Below are 15,218 nucleotides of genomic sequence, written 5' to 3' on the forward strand. Positions count from 1 at the left end.
CTGCATTTTTTGCTAACAGCACAGCTTTGAAATATAGGAAGCACACATTTACAGAATTGCAAAGAAAAATTAGCAAATCCACAATCATAATAGGAATTTTAGTATGCATGCCTCGGTATCTAATTAAGCAAATAAAAAATTAGTGAAGCTATAGAACACAATTAAAATACTTGATCTAATGGCTCTATATAAAATGCCATTCCCGACAATTAGAGAACGCATATTCTTCTCCAGCAGCATGAAACATTTATAAAAATAGATCACATAAAAGGTTGCAAAGCACTTCACTATAAATCTCAGAGAATGAAAGCACAAAGGCCATGATCTCTGACTACAGTGTAATTAAATTAGAAATCAATAACAAGATAACCCCAAGTAACCCACATATTTGGAAATTTTTAAACCCACTTTTAAGCATACTAAGGGCTAAAGGACAAATCATAATGTACATAATAAAACCTTTAGGAAAATGATGACAAAAAGTGCATATCAAAAGTTACAGAAGATAAAATAATATGTAAATCACAATGTTATATTCTTAAATGTGTATAATAGAAATGAAGAAAGATTAAAAATTAATGAGCTTCACTGTGCAACTAAAGGTAGAAAAGGAAGAACTCAAGAGGATATAGAGAAGGGAGAAAATGAAAAAGTAGTAGTAACTAATAAAATAGAAAATACTCTGCGAAGTTGCTCTATCTAGAAGGTCTAATGAAATGAATCCTGAGGGCAGAGCGGGGACCAAACCACATGGAACGCGAAGCAGGTCCAGGGTCTCCGTTCACCGCTGTGTGATCTTCAGCAGGACTCAACTTTTCTGGGCAGTTTGCTCAGGTATGCATCAGTTAGATCAGCTCAGAACTGCTGTGACAAAACTCCCCACTTTTCAGAAACCATTTACTAAGAAGAGTGTCTTTGGAATTGTAAAGCGAAAGGCAGTACAGGGTTGCTGATAAGAAAAATTGTCTTTGGTCTGTATGTGGTAACTTTACAATATAGACAGGAAATCTAGGAGACATATTCTAAGGGCAGCACCTCCCTTGTGCCCCCTAGACTGGGCTCAGAAAAGGCTAGAAAATTCCCAGTGAGCAAGGAAACCACCTTTAGTCAAAAGCCTGTTCCTGGGAAATTGCTAACATAGTAGCTGTACATGTTGTAAGACTTCTGGATGCCATGTGAGTCGCAAGTCCCAAGTGTGGCAAGTTCAGGACATAGGCAGGTCCCAGGAAAGAGTAAATACTCAAAAATGTTTTTTGAAAAAAATGAACTAAGATGAATGATAGATAATGCATGAAGGGAAGCACTAATCCAGATTTTAGGATAAAGCCAGTTTAATTAATCAGTTTTTTTTTTTTAAGTCAGACTCAATGCCTAAGGGACTAAATCGTTAAATTAGATTAAATCATGACTGACCATAATGGATATTCCAACGAACTAGAAAGTTAGGCTTCAGCCTTTCTCATGTGCCAGTGGGTACTGAGGCAGGAGGAGGCCACAAAAATCGCAGGTAGTGTAAATGCAGCTCAGAGGTTTCCTATGACCTCTCTGCCTAGAGAATGACAAATTGGTGACAGTCCAGGATTTGAGAAAAAAATTCCCCAATGGACTGGTTCCTTGGGGAGTAGAAGAAGGCTCTTTCACATGAGGACACCATAGCACTTAATTATTTGTGTTCAATCAGCTTTGTGATGGGTCCTGTTTTCAAAGGGATGAGCAGGAAGGTATTCTAATAGCAGGAAGATACCCAGTGCCCGCATTACACAGGCAGATGTACAGAAATGGAAAAGGCTCCTCCAAAAAGGTCAACTCATAACATAATCATAACAAGCATCAAAAACATAGGAATTTATACAGCTACAGAACTGGGCTTCCTGCCCCTTTCAAAAACATGGGAAAGTTCAGGTCAACCCAGAAGACATCAGCCAACGGCGTGCTTCCCCTGCATGAACTTGAAGGGGCGTGTCTTTCTAGAGCCGTCCTCTCTCCCACTTGTCGATATGGAGGCTGAGAGAAGCCAAGTTCCTTGTACCCTTAATGCCACTTTCCCCGTGTCAGCTTGCCCTTCACTGCAGGTGAGCGGATATTATAATGGAACATTGGGGAGGATCCAGAAGAATAAATCTGACAAGCAAGTTTCAGTTTCCTGTCTTAGACCAGAAATGGAAAGTCAAAAGAATTCTCTCAGGGGAAGAAGGCTATGTTATTGTTTTGGAGGCAGTGCTGCAGCCTCCTGAGGACTTAACTGCTTAAAAGGATATCTCCAGCAGGCTTGGCTGAGCTTTCCTGAGCCCAGTCTACAAATGGGTCAACTCGCCTGGAATATTCAGCATGGGCCAAAGCCCCCAGCATGCCACCCATGCTCCTGTGGGGCCACCGCCCTTTCCAGGAGTCCAGCTGCTTCTTGGTAACACAGACCAAGAAGTTTCTTCTGGCTAAGAAACAGGAGAGGCCCCTTCTTCCTCTCCTTCTTCCTTTACAAGCTTGTGTCTCTCTTGCTACCAGCCAGCTCTGCCAGCTCCCCAAGAGAAGGGCAGCTGATGTCCAGGGGGAAGCCATGCCCTCTGAAACTCTGTCAAGCCAGCCAGGGAACACAAGATCCACGATATCCTCATTCAAGAAAGGGGGGAAGAGCAAAAGGAACCCTCTATTTTTTTTCTTCAATAAAAACCCATAGGTCCCCATTTACCTTCAGTTCCCTCAACATCCCTTCAGAATACTGGAAACTAACCTGAAATCATTTTTACAAGGCTAATGTTCTTTATAAGTGCGAAAACACAGAAGAATGCTTCTTTGTGTCTCTATTGCCTCCCCTGAGGCTCTTGCCCTGCCTGCCTTTCTCTCTACCCCTTTTATATCCAGATGTGTGCTGGGCAGCCAGACAGCCCCAGATTCCACAGAGTCATGTATTTTTTAAATGTCGGTCTTTAAAGGGCACCGCTACCAGTGGTTCAGTCACGTCGTGGGGATTTAAAATGAAGCACACTCCAAGAGAGGCGTGTGGGGCTTTTTCTCTTTCCGCAACTCCACTTCAATTTGTATTTTTCCCCTTCTAATTGAAATTAATTTCCCTTGCTGTTCTGTGTTACAAAACACCTGGATGGGGTTATAATTCTGGAAAGGTAATTATAAAATTAGAAGGCTAACCACGATGCAAATTTCCTACATCGCAGGTGGCAATGGCACCACGTGCTGATGAAGGGGAAATATTCTCACAAATGCAGGATAAATTCTCTTGCAAAGAAAACACCCACAGGCCTAGCAATGCCCCAAATCAGGCAGTGCCTAAAAGCTTCTACTGTCGGAGAGAGTGTGCTGGACATTGTGACCCGGTGTCCAGACTGCCTGTGGGACTAACAAACACATTCCCCCACCTGCCTGGAGTGTTCCTGGCAGACTCCCCCTCAGCTGCCAGACCCCGTGGCAACTGCCTTGCCCAAGGTCATACCGGTTTCTGGGAGCAGCTGCATCCACTGACTGAGCCTCCTGGGACAACTCTGAAGGGACCCTCAGCTTCAGGGCGTCCTGTGGAATCATCACCAGGACTTCATGGAGATGGCGTTACAGTGCAGCTCCTCCCTCCGCCCTGGCACACGTCCTTCCCTCCTTGTCCCACCCCTGTCCCCGGGTGTGGACCCTCAAAGCACTTCCTAAAAGCCTCCTACACACTGAGTCAGTGTCAGGGTCTGCTTCCCAGGGAACCCAGCCTGCAACAGAGGAGAGTGAGTTGAATTAAAAAGCTTATCTTACATTTACAAATGTTCATTTGCATCAGATGAACACTGACCCACTTACTTCATTACTAAGAGTTGATTAAGACCCATTGGTACTAGCTCACCAAAGGCTGCTCTGGTTAGTCCCAACCTAAAGTCCAAGAAAATCCAGATGACAGCCCTGGGAGGCAACCAGGGAATGGGAAGTGCATTGGCAGCATGTGTAACAGCTTCAAAAACATTCAAATTTTTGGCCCAATAAATTATATTTTTAGTTATGGGCTATGCTTATATCCTATCTGATCCCTGGAGGTGGCTCACAAAAGTGCTTTTTACTCAGCAAGCAAATCTACATAAATAAACAATGTGGTCCAATAAAGACAATATAAATGCAAAGGTACTGTGAGTCCAAAAGAGCAGCCGTGAGTTCAGGCCAGAGGAAGGCCTTCAGAAGCCCCTAACCCCACACAGGCAATTCAAACAAAGGCTATACTAGACCAAAGACAATAGGTACAACTGATTTGAAACACAAATAGCACTTTTCCTCTATTTCCTGCTAGTGATGTTCTCCACGGGTATATGAAAATTAAAACGTATATCAATTATGATGTGTTTGAACTGCCTGCTGGGTAAGGCAGGCTGCTGGGGATTTATACCATCATGGAGGAGGAACTGATCGTTTGGCCTTGGGAAGAACTCTGAACTAAGCAACGCTGTGCAATCAATAAAAAAATGAGAAGAGGTAAAGACACTCCTGGGACTGTGGCCCGAGAAGAGTGCTGGTGCAGCACCCCAGGTGAGGTGGCATGGAGAGCTGCAGAGAGCCTCAGAGTGCACCCCTGCCCCGTCAGGGTGCCGGCGGATTTGGGTTTGGTGAGAGTGCTCTTCCTGGCTTGCAGATGGCCGCCTCCTCAGTGTGTGCTCACAGGGCAGAGAGGGAGCATCTGGTCTCTCCTCCTCATCTTATAAGGATGTAAACCCGTCATGGGGACTGCACTGCACAGCCTCATCTAATCATAATTAGCTCCTGAAGGCCCCACCTCCAGACACCATCACACTGAGAGTTAGGGCTTCAACATATGAATTTTGGAGGGACACAAACATTGAAAAATCACTACACAAGATCACAAACACAAAAAGTACCCTTCAAGCAATCCCCTGGAGGTTATTTTTCACACCAGACCTTTGACAAGAGTTGGGCCACAAAAATCTCCAGTTACATTCTCTGCCAAACAGTGGGGGAGCAAATGCTGTCCCTTTAGGCAGAGATCTGTCCACTGACATCAAACGATGGGGCAGGTGGGCTTGGAGGTGTGAAGGAGAAGAGCTGCCCAGCCAAGAAAGGGCTCTCCTCAGAAGGAATTTTTCCAACACAAGAATGAACAGGCGTCAAGGTCTTGACATATCCGGTCATGGAGTTCTATGTCACGATGAATCTTAGTCTAACAAAACAAGCTGCAAAACATAGACTCTTTTTAATGTGTAGAGCATCTGTGAAGCACCTACAACCCATAGAATGCTGAATTTTTAGCTCTAGAAATATATCCTTTGAAAAATCATCCTAAATGTCATAAAATGGTGCGCACAAAGACATCCGCCACAGTCCTTTATAATAATGATTAGCTGGGAAAAACATGAATGATCCTCAATAGAGGAACACCTAAGTAACTCGACCACATAATGAACAGTGATCAAGAATAGTCAAGAAAAAATATTAATCACTAATTATGTTATAATGTCTAGTAAAGCAGTTAATGATGAAAATTTCATTTCCAGCTATGTTTCAAAAGCCAGCCAAAACCTATGCATATAAAAAGGACTGGAAGGATATATAGAGAAATTATGTATTTTTGGTAACAATAATTGCATCTGTGTTTTCTTTATTTTTTTTATTTACATTATCTTTCCTAAAGTTATATTATAAAAGCATTGTATATAAATAAATATGCAAGGGAAGAAACAAAACAAGATGTGGAGAATATTGGAAGGCCTGATGGAGTCATAGAATTGGCGTCTAAAATGGACCCCAGCATCAAGTTCAGGAATGGACCTACCGATTGATTAAGGTCAGCACCAAAGCCTCGGGGACCACCACCCCAGTGAGTGAACCCACACTCAAAGGAGCACCAGCATCCTGACCAGATAGGGGATCTCCTTTTTCAACACAGTTATACCAGGATTTGATTCAAACCCTCCCAGCACCTGAGTCTTATTTCATTTCCTAAGCCAGTGTCTGAGTTGAACCACGGCCACACTGCAGTCTCACCAAAGCCTCTGCTTTCAGAAAAAAAATACAGTAACGAAAGAAGAAGAAATAACAAATGAAAAGGACAAGTCTCACTTTCCCTGTGTGAAATCTCACAGCAATTTCTGGAATGGAAGTAGTCCTGCCTCAAATTTCCCCCCGGGGAGCCTGAAGCAGGGACAAAGTCCTTGTCCCTACAAAATTACCAACTGCCTCCCAGCTATGGAGATACATTTCCTAAAGCAAAACCCAGAACCTATGGGTCTGACTGTTGGGAGAGGATATCTAAAGGTGGAGCTGCTCTGAACAAGCAGGACTTTGGATTCAGAGTGCAGCCACATGCCGCCGTATATCCAGAAACCCAGCAGCTGGGTGTCTCAGAACTCCCTAGAACATAAACTGACAAATTGTGTTTAATTACTTCTAGGGATGAGAGTATGAGTAAAGGAGGATAGAGATGCCAAAATGGCAGAGCTTCTAAATTATGTTAACTGTTTGCATGGATGAGGAAACAAAATCTTTGAAGATGGAGCTCCTGAAGGAAATCCTCTCTGGGGAGCTGGTTACTCCCAGCTTAGCTGTGGTGCTGTGTGATGGGCCAGGGAGTGAGGGACTCAGGACATTCCTGACAGGCCTCTTCAGGGCTGCATTTCTGAGGCTATGTGCATTTGTGGGCAGTATTTATCCCACAGGCCTCCATGTTTGACATCCCGGGTTCTCCTACAAACAAGCTATGCCCCAAAAACGTCCCTCCTGACCACTGAGAAGCCAGCATTGGTGTCTGCTCCTCTGACTCAAGGCTTCAGTCTTTCCTCTGGTGTAAATCCCACGGACAGAGAGGGCACAAGCTTATGCTGCCATGGGCCCCTTTTGTCTAAGTTCCAGAAGCTTCCTGCCTCAAGTTTTGTGAGAGGAAAAGAGAAGGTAAGATGAGGACACTGATTACCTGAGAGGGTTGTGGAGAGTCAGGGAGCAGACTCCCAGGTCTCAGGTATATAACATATAACTTATAATATAAGAGCGCTTGGTAAAGCTCAGTGCACCCTACTACAGTGCTGGGCCCCAGCTTTCTCCACCTCCTCACTAGCAGGGGAAGGACAGCCAGGACTGTGTCCACCTCCCATCCCTGCAAAGACTCTGCTGCTTCCTGCAAACCTTGGAACATGCATCTCTGGGGCTAAAGTCACCAGAGGACAAGTAAAAATCTCCAGTGATTCTGGAGAGGGTCAGAGGTGATGAGGCTCGCTCCCCGAAGGACAGAGCTCAGCAGTGCTAGGTGGGACCGCAGCTCTTCCCGTGGTCCAGTGATCACAGGCCCACATCCCCTCAGTCAAGTAGGAGGGCTCACAGGAACCAGGCGGCCACAGACACCACTGGAAGTGCTGTGAGGGCAGGCGCCACACCTACTGTCTCACCATCCGGCTCTCTGTGGGGTGGGGGCCCTCTAGCACATGGTTAGAGGAAAAAATCGGGTTGACTAGGGCTTCCCTGTCCTCCCTGGTGGTCACCCTCTAGAAGCTGCTGTTGGACAAAATATATGATCTTTGCAGAACACCAGCCTGTATTTGTCTGCAAGGAGAGACCAAGTCTTCTGGAAGGAATCAGAGAAACTCAGTACTGTGATAATAGAGTTATGGGGACAGCCTGATAGCAGACACCCCCACCCCAAGCCCTGGATAGGACCTGCAGCCTCCAGAAGACAGAGGCATTCCCACCACAGCCCAGCCATCGAGGCTGCCCCAGAAATGTTCCCAAGGCTCTTGTCTCCCACTGTCTGTAGGGTCGCCCCTGCAGCCATCAACCAGCATACTACACTCTGCTGAGCTCACTCAACAAGACTTTGCCTTTTCTGTGGTTTCCCAATTTTCCACACGAGGCCTACACTGGTTTTTATAATGGGAAAGGCCTACCCTGCTTTAAATTGTTTAAAATAAATTCAAGTTTTCTAAGGTGAAAGAGAAACTTCGCTCCCGCCTTCTTGCTCATGGCTGCCAATCCAGGGAGTTTATTTTGGCACAGTGAACACCCACTCCAAAGGCCCATATGGCCTGTGCATAAGTAAATGCATTCTATTTTTTTAAAGGGCCGTACACAGTTCCACTCTGCATTTCAAATGCAAATAGAAACTTGTCCATTTTTGTGAGAAAAGAAGAAAACCTACCCAGGATCCATGGAAATTATTTTTTAAGGAATTGGCCATCGGTTCTCTGAACCACTTTGCCCTTCTCCTACAGAGCCATTCACAGATCTGTGAGGCACCCAGGGATTGCTCTCAGGGGTCCCCTTGTGCACCTGTCTCCCTCGGGAGGCCCCTTCATTCTCACATTCATGCAACCAGGGAGTGAGGGCCAACTATTCGCTAGGCTAGGCCCTAGGGACGCAGTAAGGAACAAACAAACCCAAAACGCCCCCATGCTGGTGGAGCCTACGGGACACACAAAGGGGCTTCCCCAGGGATAAACCCTCAGGATATTCAAACGGGACATCAGTCAACTGGGTAAAACCCAGGGTTGGGTGGGGGGTGTGGGGGGGTGGTTGTTGGGTGAAATCCTTACCCAAAAAGTTGGGCTACAAGGGAGGCATGCCAGGGCCAGTGGCTTCCAGCAGGGGACAGCGGGCCTGCATGCAGTGTCAGGCCCCCTCCAGGCCACACTCCAACTCAAGGCTCTGGCAAAGCAGGGCGCCCAAACTTCATTTGTCAAAACATTCATAATTTCGATTTCAAAAGAAGCATCAAAGGACTTAGGAATAATCAGAACCTTGCCTGACTTCTTAACACTGATTTTATAATTGTTTTCTTTTTAATAAGTGACACAGGGGTAAGGGAGGAGCCATAAACATCTCTGTTCCTGGGGCCCCCAAAAACCATGCCCACTGTGGCCTCCTGCTGCCCTGGCTGTGTGTCCCCCTCTGCTCTCCGGCACACTGGTGACATCCCTGCCACGGACACCGAAGCTTAAGGCTCCCCTCTCTGCCTGGCCAGGCCTCCTCTGAGCCTAAGCACTGTCCTTAGCCTGGCCAGGGCAGCTGTGTGTCTACCAGCCTGAAATACTGACTGTACACCCTTCTCTCTCTCACAGACCCTCCTTTAAGGAGATCATATCCTGGTTGTTTCCATTTGCATACAAATCTTAAGTAAATTTGCCTAGAATAAATTTGGCCTTTAAAATACACACATACCCACACATTTTTCCCTCGGTCTCCCTGCCTCACCCCTCTTCCTCTCCCAAGCACCTTTCTCTCCTCCCCCTGGTCCTTCACACATGCATTTCTCCCCACTCCACAGCACCCGCACCCCTGCACCATCCCACTGGGAGAATAGTCCTCTTACCCCTCGCTGCCCTCCCCTTGCCCACCCACAGCTGCTCTTGGCTTTCTCTCTGTCCTGCAGCTGAACTTCTCCAGCCCACGTGCCACCCTCCTGGAGTTACCACCAGCTCACACCTCACCTCTGGCACACTGGCCACCCTTCCCCCACCATGGCTGCCACCATCTCTGTAAATCCCCCAATGGACTCCTGGCCACTGAATCACAGCACCTTCACTCAATCCCCGATTTCTCTCTGATAATTCTGACATTATCTCTGATAATGATAATAGCAACCATTTATTGAGCTCTTAAGATGTTCCAGGTGGTATGCTAAGCTTTCACATTCATTATCTTTTATAGCCCTCAACAACTCTATGAAATAGCAGCTAAAGAGGGCCATACAAGAGGACCACTCCATTGAGAGGTGGGGGGGTCTGTCTCCTTCCCCTGAATGATCAACAGAATACGGTAGAAGTACAGCCATGCCAGCTTCCAGCCTCAGCCTTGATAGACAGGCAGCCTCCACTTTCTGGCTCTTAGAGACCTTGCTCTTGGAACTCTGAGCTGCCACAATGGAGACACCACACAGAGAGGCTCTGAGACTCCATCCGAGAGGATGCCTGGCTTGCCCAGCCTAGCAAGCTGTTCTACCAGGCCCCAAGCCTCCTGCAGAAAAAGACATGTCACTCCCACCTCGTCCCACCCAAAGTGCAGATGAACAACAAGTGAACTTTTAACCCATTCAGTTGTGAGTGGTTTTTTTTGTGCAGCAACAGGACATCGGGGTTATTAACAGCTGAGGAAATGGCACGCCGAGAGGTCAGGTTAGTCATGGAGGCTGTGCGGCTGGGCCTCTCCGCCCCTTCACAAGGGCACGCAGCTTTGACACTCTCCCTCTCTTCAACCATTCCTCTTTCTTCACTGGTGAGCTGCTCTGGAGGGTGATGGTTTTGGTGAGGACAAAGCAAGGTCGTGCACACGAAGTACTCAGCATCAGCAGGCGCATAATAAGCGATGAACAGTGGTCTGCAAATTCACACTGCCCTGGCCCCTTTTGATGGCACACTGTCACTTGGCAATCTGATCCTAGGGGCAGACAATCTAGGTGCCAGTTCGAGTGCCTGTACTGCCCACTCTGGTCCACTCTCAGCCAGATCTCAGCCCTCTACTACCAGCCACCCCCTGGACAGATCTCCTGAGAAGGGTTCATTCTCTGTGCATAGACCAGAAGCTCCAAGCTCCCATCCTAGTCAGACGGGGCCCTCTCAGTGGCAGTACCAATCTTCCCATGTCCATGAATAACAAGAAGGCAAGTTGAGTTTTTACATCTTATTAAGCCCGGACATCCAGCTACCAGGTCCCTTTTGAGCTTCCATAGCAAAGTCTATCCTCCTGCCTCTCCATCTCATGGGTACCACGCTGCTCGGGTCATCTTTACGCCAACTGGGTACTGTGGTCTCCATACTCCTCTTTCAGCCTAGCTCAAATCCAATCCTGCATGTGGCCACACAACTGGTTTTACTAAAACATAAGGTCCTTACCTTGCAGCGGTCCTCTGAAACCTTCAGCATGGCACTGAAGGGACCCTAATACCTGGGCCCCCTGACCTCACCCACACATCTTAGCCCTTACTACCACTCCACATGCCCCCTCTGCCCTCATGAAGTCCCTCACTCTTTGGCAGTGTGCCCTCCCCCACATGAAATAGTCCATTCCTAGTCTTGTCCTCAACCCTATTCACACTTATCTAGGAATGTGAAATAAGGAAATGGATACACATGCATCTGCTCCAGACACAGAGAACTGTGTATCTGGAAAATGTATCAGGTGTTTTGTTGGAGGTGTTAGGTTGATAATGGAGAACACTTGGAAAGAAGCATGGTGTGCTGTTCTTTTCAAAACTATTTTGTGATTCCCACATTTATTTATAAAAAAAGAAAACTACTTTATGATGTCTAGGATAAGGTGGTTATCACTATGAACCAAATGCATCCACAGGGATAGGAAACAGTAACCACAACAACTACAATAAGATGTGTTATAGGTAAGAATTCTCAAAGGCAACTTTGGCCAAATCTCTCATGTCCAAAGAGGTACTTGGCTTCCAAGAGATGGCTGCAAGCAACCAGGTGAAATTAATAATGGCACTTTCACACAGCAGAAGAAAAAATCATTTTTCAGTTGGTCAGGTCTCCCAAAGGGACAAGGGGAATCTCAGCTCAGGCCAGGAAGTCAGGGAAAGTGGAAAGTAGATCTAAAGAAGAGGTTGCCAACATCAGAGCACATCACACATGTTCAATGAGTGATTGATGGTTGATTGATTTCCTCAATAGAAGGTCAAGAACAGAATTTGTAAATAGTGGGTGAGAGGTCTCCAAATGAAGAGTCCTTTCATGGAAAGATGAAGGTGACCATTACATGCTGGATGGTGCTGCAGGACTATCCTGTTTCAAGGATACCAATTTGGGGGTATTTGTGGGAACCCTACTCACCCAAAAGGGATTTGGGCCTGTACCTACTTCCAAGTACAGTCACCTGAGCCTTCCAAAAAGACCCTATCTTTCCATCCATGACTCTTTAATTTGACTTACTGATGTTAGTGTCTTATTTCCAAAATACTCACTTCCACAGGACACAGAATATGCAGCAACGGATTTGCTTCCCACCAGCAAGCATAGTCCCTGCAACCAAAAAGACCCTGATTGACAAAAGAGTAACCAGGGAATGGGTCTCTGAAGCTATGGGTCTCCCAGCTGTGGTGGCACCAAGTGGACTACTCCACTGGTTCTCAAAGTATGGTTCCCCTGGGCAGGAGCACCTGCTCACACCTGGTCATACGCCAGACCTGCCAGGAGGGTTCTAGCCATCTGTGTTTTAATAAGCACCCAAGGTGATTCTGATGTACCTAATTATAAGAGCACTTGGTGACGCTAAGTCATTACAAGGCAACTAGAATCTATCTGTTCTGTCTGGTTATACATGACTATGGCAAGCAATTCCTCCCCAAGCTCCCAGAACCTGGTAGAGAAAAGTTCTATGTAACCTTCTCATCAGGTGACCTCTTTCCTTGTCACCTGTGCTGCAGCCATAGGGCCCCAGCAGAAGCTGCTCTTCTCCCTGAAATTCCTCCCCAGCTCCAGCTCTACCTTTGTCTAGCTACCTCCTGCTCTAACATTTCATCTTGCCTCAGACATCATGTCTTTGTCATTGACGGTCTATGGTGCCTAGAATACAAGGGTGTGGGGGGCTATCTGATGGAGCCTCCACTCATTGCGAGCATCTCTTCCCAATTCCATGTTCAGTGTCACAATGCTGATAGCTTGGAATTGGCCTTGATGGGAGTACTGATACCACAGAAACCAGCAAATGCTCAAAGTCAGGACCATTCTATTCAGAAAGCTCATTGGTAAATAACTGCCTACAGAACACCCAACAGCCTAGTACCTGGCACCCCATGGGGACTCCATAGTAATGACTGGGTGGGTGATTAGCAAACAGAATTAATGCATACATGAGGAAGGAGGAATTTCCTCATAGATGAGGAAGGAGGAACATCCTTCCAAGGTCAGGGCAACACCTCCAAGTGACTTTATGCCTAGTTGGTGTTTCAGAGCACTTGTCCCTTTTGAAGGCTACTATTTCATCAAAAGATCAAACTGTCAAAAATCTAAGATCTTAATTCCATATAAAAATACAATAAAGTTAAATCCCATCCCTGGGAAACACAGTTCCCTGGCAACCTGTGGAATAGGCATTCTAGGTTGTCTTTAACAGTCCTTTGGATGCTAAGCATGTCCTTGGGTGAAATCTCAAACACCATGGGGGCAGGCAAATAATGCAAATGTGTGAGTGGCCTGCTGATAGGCCCTGTGGGCTGCACATGGCCCACATACAGACATTCAAAGTAAGAGTGTTATTAAACTAATCACTGCATTTGACCCAACAAAAAGTACCCATGGGCCTCACTGGGCCAGCAGCCTTGGAGGCTAGTCCAGCCTCTTGGCGTGGCATTCTCATTTCTTCCTCAGCCATCACAGCACTGAAGGTTTGCCACATCTCATCTCAGGGCTTTCCTCCCCTTCTCTCTCCCCTTTTCTCTTTGGGGTTCCTTTGTCCCTCTCATGTTTCCCAGAACTTAAGAAAATGAAGTCAGGTGGTCCTGGCTGGCCACAGAGCTCTCCCTACTAGTTGGGAACAAGGCCTGGATTCTTGCCACCCCATTTCAACATTGTACTGGAGATTTTTAACTAGCTCAATAAGAGAAAGAAACAAAGATATAAATATTAGAATGAAAGGAATACAGTCGTCACTGTTCACTAGTGATATGATGTGTACCTGAAAAATAATCTATAAACTTTAGAATTAATAAATGAATTTAGCAAGATTAATAAAGATCAATTAAAGACAAAAAGCTAATTGCATTTATTTATGCCAACAATTAGAAAATAAAATTTTTAACCATACCAATTTCAGTAGTATCAAAAAACATTAAATGTCTAGGAATAAATCTAAAGAAATGTGTGTGAGACCTTTAACAGAAAAAGTACAGAACAGTATTGAGAAATTAAAGAAGGCCTAAGTCAGTGGAGGTATATACCATGCTCATGGATTGGAAGCTTCAATATTGTAAAGTTCTCAATTTTCCCCACAATGATTTACAGATGTAAGACAATCCTTATCAAAATCTTAGTAGGTGTGTGTGTGTGTGTGTGTGTGTGTGTGTGTGTGTGTGTGTGTGCATATGAAACTTGGCAAACTGTTTCTAAATTTATATGAAAAAACAAAGGACCAAAAATAGCCAACAAGAACAAAGATGGAGAAGTTATACACTAGATATCAAGATTTATCACCAAGCTACAGTTAATGGGGCCAGAGTGGCATTTGTGCAAGTTGGAAAATTAAAACAATGGAACAAAATAGACAATCTAGAAGAATTCAACCATAGACAGTCTAGAAGCAGATCTATGACAAAGGTGTGAAAAGAGAGCAGTGGGAAAAAGACATTTTCAATAAATGATGCTGGGTCGGTTGGATATCCATATGGAGAAAAATTAATAATCTTGACACCTACTATAGGCAAAATCAATCCTAGCTACATTAGAGATCTAAATGTAAGAGGTGAAACAAATATATACATCCCTATATATTCCATACTAGATCCCCACACTGGCCTCACTGAGTCATATGCTCTGCTTCAGTTTATTTTCTACACCGCCAACCAAGTGATCTTAAATCATAAATTGGATTGTATTAGGCTAAGTTCAATGCTCTAAAAATAAAGACCAAAATACTTGGAATGGCTTATGAGGTTCTATGCAATCTAGCCTCTGCCACATTCTCCAGCCTCATCTGTCTATTTTCTTCTTTGCTCATTTACCTTTTAGCCACTCTGACTTCTTTCATCCCTCAAATACACAAAGCTCTTTCCTAGCTCACGGCATTTGCACCTGCTGGCTCCTCTGCCTGGAGCATTCTCGTTTCAAACATCCTCAACTCTTCGCCTGATTCTTTTTCCTTCTTTGAATGCCAATGCAGTACCATTTCCACAAGGAATACCAAAAACCTAAAATAATATTTCAAACAAGCAGGTCCTAATCTCTCCCTCATTTAAAAGAAATCAAATGATAGGGCTTGTCCAAATCCTACAACCATAAATGTGTATTTCTCATTCACATAATAGCAGATTGGCTGCTGTGATTCTGCCTCAGATGTTTTCTTATTCCAGGACCGAGACTGGAGAATCAGCCCCTATTTGGGACATGCTGCCTTGTGACAAAGAGAAAAAACACAAGACTTGGAAAGGGCAGTGGCTTTTAAAGTGTCCTATAGGATGTGGCATACAGCTCTCTGCTCATATCTCACTGGCCAAACAAGTCACATGGTTAAGCCTAAAAATAGACAGGGAAGTCTTTAGGGAAGCACTGCTAATTACATGGCGATGGTTGAGAATAAAT

The sequence above is a fragment of the Manis pentadactyla genome, chromosome 14 (genome assembly GCF_030020395.1).
Source record: "Manis pentadactyla isolate mManPen7 chromosome 14, mManPen7.hap1, whole genome shotgun sequence".
Lineage (NCBI taxonomy): Eukaryota > Metazoa > Chordata > Mammalia > Pholidota > Manidae > Manis > Manis pentadactyla.